This window comes from Camellia sinensis, chromosome 10, assembly GCF_055761805.1.
Source record: "Camellia sinensis isolate YWXY chromosome 10, ASM5576180v1, whole genome shotgun sequence".
NCBI classification, from domain to species: domain Eukaryota; kingdom Viridiplantae; phylum Streptophyta; class Magnoliopsida; order Ericales; family Theaceae; genus Camellia; species Camellia sinensis.
In genome coordinates, this window is record NC_138970.1 from 31,372,153 (window position 1) to 31,379,222 (window position 7,070).

The 7,070-nt window shown below is 35.8% G+C and overlaps 1 pseudogene; it reads right to left on the reverse strand.

Moving 5' to 3' along the window:
• Window positions 1–290: 290 nt before the first annotated feature.
• On the reverse strand, window positions 291–5,707 carry LOC145800270 (pyruvate decarboxylase 2-like; annotated as a pseudogene).
• Window positions 5,708–7,070: the final 1,363 nt, after the last annotated feature.

Sequence of the window (7,070 nt, forward strand, 5' to 3'; positions counted from 1 at the left end):
ATTGACGAAGATATCCAAATCCATTTACTCCATTTCATTTTCATGCCTCTCCATTTCATTCTCTCTCTCTCTCTCTCTCTCTCTCTCTCTCTCAGCATTTATCCATCCAATTATTCCAAACATCTAACAATCAAACTAAAAAGAAAGTTTTAATATGAAAAAATGAGGCAAAGAGATCGGTAGATGGTAAAAATCAAAGGGAATATACACAAAAAAATTCAGCAGAACTATGCAGAATATGCGAACAGGTGACTCAAGCAAAACCTAGAACTTAAAATACCCAAGGAAGCATAAAAATGCTGTTCTATCCACTTATAGCAGCAGTGATAAGTATTTACTTAGGGTTCGGTGGTCGGCTATTTGCAGCAGAGACTCTGGAGCCCCATTCAAGCAGCTCTTTGCTCGTGTCGTCCTTGTGAACAACCACTTCTATGAAGCATAAGCAATCACTCTTGGCACCCATTGCTGTATCAATTGCTTCGATGAGCTCTTCCTCATAGCGCACCTGCAACAATAAGGGCAAAAAAAAAAAAAAGGTTTTTGGGATCGCTAATCGTCCCATTTCAGAGTTGATACATCAAAGCGAATGTGCATTGAGCTGCCCAACTCACCTTAGCTGTCCAGCACTTGCCTTCACCATTGCGGATTGCATCGACCAAACCAATGTAGTTACAGTTCTTGATCACATTGTAAGGACCATCATGGATCTGAACTTCTATGGTGTAACCCCCCTTGTTTAAAAGGAAGATGATGGTCCTCTGTTCACATCTCAACATTGTTGACACATCTTGTGCAGTCACCTGTGAAGCATTCACCAAAATGAGTGTTAACACGAACAAATTCAGGAGCTAATCAGTAGTGAATCCCATTATTTCAATCCTTAGCCTGTGTTTGGTTGAGGGATTTGGGAAGAAATTTGGAAAGGGAAAGGGAAATAGAAAAGCTGTGTAAAAGAAACTAAATGAAATGTGAGTATATTTTATTCACATTTCACCTACATTTTTCCTTTTCCTTTCCAAATTCTTTCCCAAATCACTCAACCAAACGTGACATAAGCGGAAGATATACAAGCATAGACAGCAATACATCACAACCCTTTAACATACAGTGGGAAATATTGCAGAGGAAGTCAACAATCTTCCAAAACATTGGGAGTAACTCGTACAGATTTAAGTTGAATAGGAAGAAGCGTTCTCTTTCTTTCCCGAAATAGAGATCTATGTCATATTTTTTGAGATAAACAGGAACAACAGAGAAGTGATTGCCAGAATTCATATGAAGTATCATTAGAAAAATTTACAAGAATCAAAACCATATGGAATACAACAAAGATGGATATGTATGCGTAAATACCTGAAAGCTACCATCACCAATGCAAGCAATCACTCACTTATTTCGTGCAGCCTGTGCATATCCAAGAGTTGCACCTACAGCCCAGCCAATTGATCCATATTGCATCTGGAACTCATACCTGCAAGCCCCAATTTCACAATGTTGTTAAATCATGAAGTGTAATAAAAAATAAAAAATAAAAACAAATGCAACATTCTCTCAGCCACTTACCCACATCCCTCGGACAATTTCAGTTTCTAGCAATTAAACCAAAAGTCCCCAGTCTCGGCAATCACAGCGCTGTCACTTGACAGCATCTTCTGAATGTGGTGCAACAGAACATTGACCTTTAAGGGCTCGTTGGGCTCACACTTGAGAGGATGTCCCTCGGGAACATAGATCCTCTGGTAATTATCATAGGCAGTTGTGTTGCGCTTAAGCCGCTTTGACAGAGCTCTCAAGAAATCTTTCATTGTAACACACCCAAACGCAGGCCCATTTCCAATCACCACACGTTCAGTCTGCACGATGATCGCCTTCTCTCTCTTCCGAAGCAGAGAGTACCCAACAGAGTTGTAGTCCTTGAAAATGGGTCCTGCAAACAAGTAAGCATCGGCAGATTTGACGATTTCTGCACAGAAGGCGGTGCTCACGGCGCCCCAGTAAGTCCCAATGAAATGGGGATGGTTCTCCGACACAAGTCCTTTCGCTGATGGCATCACGGAAACTGGATAGCCACAGGCATCGGCTAATTCAACAAATGCATCAGAAACGTTTGCCACTTGCAGTTTCGGCCCAGCCACCAACACTGGCTTCACTGTCTTGTTCAAGAACTCTGCTGCTGCTTCCACTGCAACCTCCAAACCCGTCTGATTACTCAATCTGTACACCATTAAAATCAAAATCAATATAAATTGAACCAAAATATATCATTCATGCGAGTACACACTCACCATTGCAATACATGCACATATCTATTCTACTATACAAAGCACACAACTGATAACTTTGTCACGCTTTTTTCTATTCCAAAAATACCAATAAAATTTGACAAATCTAGAAATCCCCTAGATATTGATTTGTGATTATGTATCAATTTTAAGCAATAAACAATAATCTCAATCAAACAATCAAGAAAAATCGACACAACGATTTTACGTGGAAAAACCATAATTGGACGCCTCCAATTATGATAAAAAAAAAAAAAACCACGGATAAAAGTCATAAAACAATCCACTAAAAAGACATAAAGGAATTACACAGGTATACTCTCAATTACCTAGCGAATCCACGCCCGAATTGAAACAACCCCTACGTGCCTCTTCCAGCCCCGTCTTCACCTCGGAATTGTCTTAACGATGAGCCACTCCAGAATCCACCAAAGAACGACTCTCTCTCTCTTGTATATAATAAACAAACAATCCTTTGATGTATACTTCTTAAAACGTGAGTTGAACACTCAATTAAACATCAAAGAAAACTAGCAAAATAGCCCCAGATATAAACCCTAGAACCCAAGAAGAAGATCTGGAGACATAACCCTAGATTTGGACAGAAACACGTATTTATAGAAAACTATCTCGCGATCTCCGCTCGAGTGCATGAAATTCCGCTCGAGCGGGAAAAAACAAAACCCGGTATTTTTGCAGGTGATCAAACTTCTGGAACCATACATTCTCCGCTCAAGCGGGGGAATGTTCGCTCTAGCAGACAAGCAACTTCGAATGCATTTTTGCATTTTGCTTTGGGGGCGCTGCCCCTCGACCCTGCCTGGCCGCTGCCCCGAACCCGTCAATGGGCGCTACCCCCGGACCCCTGCGAGTTGACCGGGCAGCTCGATCCCCGTCATAGTCATCGAAGTGGCAATCTTTAAAGAATTAACATCACAAACTTCACTGCAAGGCACAATTCGGGTTGGATTCGCATCTAAAAACTCATAGCCTCACTGAAATAAAAGTGTGAATACAAGTACAACTGAAAGGAGTTTGTCAAACGGGATTGCCAAGAATAAAAACCTAACAAAATTAGTAACTGCTAAAACTCCATGTCCAATAATTGTTAAACCGCTTTCAAATTTAACCATCATTTGTTAAACCAGTCAAAAATTTCTCACTTGCAAAAGTCCGTAGGTGTAAACACTTTCTTCGTCACGCTTTTTTGATTTACTAAAAATAGTCATAGCAATTGATGAGTTTGAAAACTGCATGTAACAAAATCAAACTATTCAAATAATTAAATCTTATGAAAATAAAGATCTTCTCACACACATCACTAGTATTTAAATATATATATATATATATATTTGACAAAATCAAATTATGGAAGTTGTACTTGGGAGAGATTGAAAATGGAACTGGCTCGCGGCTAAAAGTGGGATGTGTAATTGCTGGCAAGTTACAGCTAACAAAAAAAAAAATTAATTAAAAAAAATTAGTACATTTTCTTTTTTCTTTTTTTTTTTTAAAAAAAAGTAGAAGAAATTTTACGTAGATTTAAAAAACACACAAAAATTCAAAAACAGTTTTGAAAAACTAAACTCTACAGACCTGGTAGCAAGTAACAATTTGAAAGCAGTGAAGCTCTTGACTGAAATCAGGTAGTTCGATGGTGTGATGAAGAATTCTATTAGTTCCATAATCATTCGAATTAGGACCACCGGCGATACAGATAACAGGGAGATTCTCACTGTACGCTCTGGCGATGGCGTTGATGACGCTAATGTAAGACTAAATTAATTATTTAATCATTACATTGACCACATGATGTGGTAATATGAATCTGGGATTTGGCAAGATTATAGAATAGTATTTTTAAATATCTTACTTTGATAGGAAAATAGAATCATTATTGAATAAGGAAGCTGATCATCTTTTTACCTATAAAAGGACATTTAGATTACCCGTCAATTATTCTGAATTCAACATATTCTAAAGAGAGTAAAGAGAGAAACGTTTTCTACTAATATTATTATTAGGTTTATATTCAATCAATTTTGAATCAGGTTTCGTATAACTATCCAGGTATGTTATTTATTTTCCATCTTATATTTTTATTTGTGAAAATCACGGATTTTAGGTTATAAAAGTTGCTATATGCATAATATCATAAAATTAATTTACAACCGAGGCCTCAGACGGTGAAAGTGATGACGTAGGTGTTGACGTCTCAGGATCGAGCGAAGCCGTCGGCGGCGTAGCCGGCGCGGAGCTTGTTGCAGGAGCCCATGAGGTTGAGGCCGGGCTCAGCGAGAAGGTGGTCGAGGAAAGTGAGGTTGAAGTCACCGGGAATGGAGAAGACGTCGGAGACGCCGATCTGGACGAGGTGGCGGGCGAGGTGGCGGCCGAGGGTGGAGACGAAGCCATTGTGAGGTAGAGTTCGATGACGTTGGTGGAAGGGATGGTGGAGGCTTCAAATGGTCCGATCGTAGTGTCCATGTCTGATGATGATGATGATGATGATGAAATAGAAACACACAAATATATATATATATATAGAGAGAGAGAAAGAGAGAGAGTTCTAAGAGGAAACTAGGAGGTTTTGTCGTTTGTGGTGTTCTGGTTTGGAGAAGACCTTTTGGGAAAGCGGTGGGTTGTGTGTGATTTTATTGCAAATATTATTATTAAAATTACTTTAAAAAGGTGATTTTAGAATAAACTAGAAATGCGGTGTCCAAAAATTAACCGATGGTGTTATATATATAGCATGTTGACCCAACCGTATAGTGGTAAGTTGCCGATTTATATAAAGGTAGAAAATTGATTACATACTAGGGATAACTCACCCTTGAAGGCACGATTAACAATTTTTTTAGTATCACATCTATTACGAAATTCAATTGTAATAAATCAATTTAAAATGATAATATTATTTTAATTTATAACCTCAATGATAAGAAGTTGAAATTGTTTCTACATATTGAACTGACAAAAATATTCATAAATCTCGAATATTAAACTTCAAAAATAAAGTCCAAATAATGAATTTTATATTTCAATGTAGCATAAGTAAAGAATCCAAAAAGATTTGCTAAAATTTAAGTCCAAATAGCAAATTTTATAATTTGATCCATGTTAAAATGACACATGTATAACAAACATTCAGTAAAAAAAATATTACTGAATTAGGGTCATAACTGGTAACCGTTTTCCCTTATGAGATTTCAATATCTTTTTTGAGTCGATGAATGAATATTTTGATACAAAAGAGTAATCATCCTAGCTAGCCAAAAATAAAACATTAATCATCCAATTTAGAATGAGAGCCAACCAATGGCACAGAAAGTGTATTAACATCTCATATGTTCTTAAACTCATTGTCAAATAAAATCACATAATAAAAAGATTTCTACTGAATCACAAAAAAATAGAGACCTCATGTCTCCGAACAATTTGATTACATGTCTAACACATATTTTCTATATTTAAGCAAGCATTGCAAAAAATAAATGAAAAAAAAAAAGGTGGCACAATAACAGTTGAAATTTGAACTTGATGACAAAATAGTGACGCATTAGATAACATTTACCCAACAATTCCTTTTTTTCAAATAAAATGTTAGAGAGGAGTCAAACAACTCTGACATGTCACCAAAATATTTTACAAAATTGACTCAACTTGAGAGATTGTAGGTTGCAACACTTGGTCTCTAATCTTACCCTTCTAGTGAATGACTCGTGCCAAAAAATACTTGCATACATTTTGATTTCTTCCAAAATCAACTATCCTTCCAATAACATATAAAAAAACTCCAATGATTTAGCAATTCTATATGTTTCAATATTTTAATATGAAGTTTATAACCATAAAAATTACCACCTGCTGGAATTGTCCATATACAAATAGTACATAGGGTAAAATAAAATCCTTTAGCCTTCTAACAATTTAACAAATTAAAATGACAAAATCAAAGTCTAAAAATCTGAAATACCACACAACAATCAAACGAAAAATTACTCATGCCTATGATACTTCTAAATTGAACATTGCTAGCAAAACTAATTAACAGTGCCTACTTAATTAATAATACAGCTAAATACACCATAAATAATTTCTTGCAATGCATCCAAGCTCTCTGATAAAACTGTGTGAACAAGGTTGAGAACTGCCTGAAATTAACAAGTGAACCTTGAAAGATAATTAATTCAAGTATTGAAATAACCTATTATCTCATACTCTTAGCACTTGTAGCATTTTCAAGCTCACTGTGTCAAAATAGAGATCTCATGTCTCGAGCAATTTGATTACATGCCTGACACTTATTTTAAATATTTAAGCAAGCATTACAAAAAATAAATGAACAAAAAAAAATGACAAAATAAAAGTTAAAATTTTAAAAATTGAACATGATCACAAAATAGTGTTGCATTAGATAACATTTACCTAACTATCCATTTTTTTTCAAATAAAATGTTAGAGAGGAGTCAAATAAACAATTCCTTTTTTTTTTTTTTTTGAATAAAATGTTAAAAAGGAGTCGAACAACTCTGACATGTCACCAAAATATTTTATAAAATTGACTTAACTTGAGAGATTGTAGGTTGTAAAACTTAGGTCTCTAATCTTACCCTTCTACCCGATGACTCGTCTCTAAAAATACTTGCCTAAAAATATCTCCTAGTGAAATTGTCCATACACAAATAGTGATATAGGATAAAAAATTCATTTAGCCTTCTAACAATTTGACAAATTAAAATGACAAAATCAGAGTGTAAAAATCTAAAGTACCATACAACAATCAAA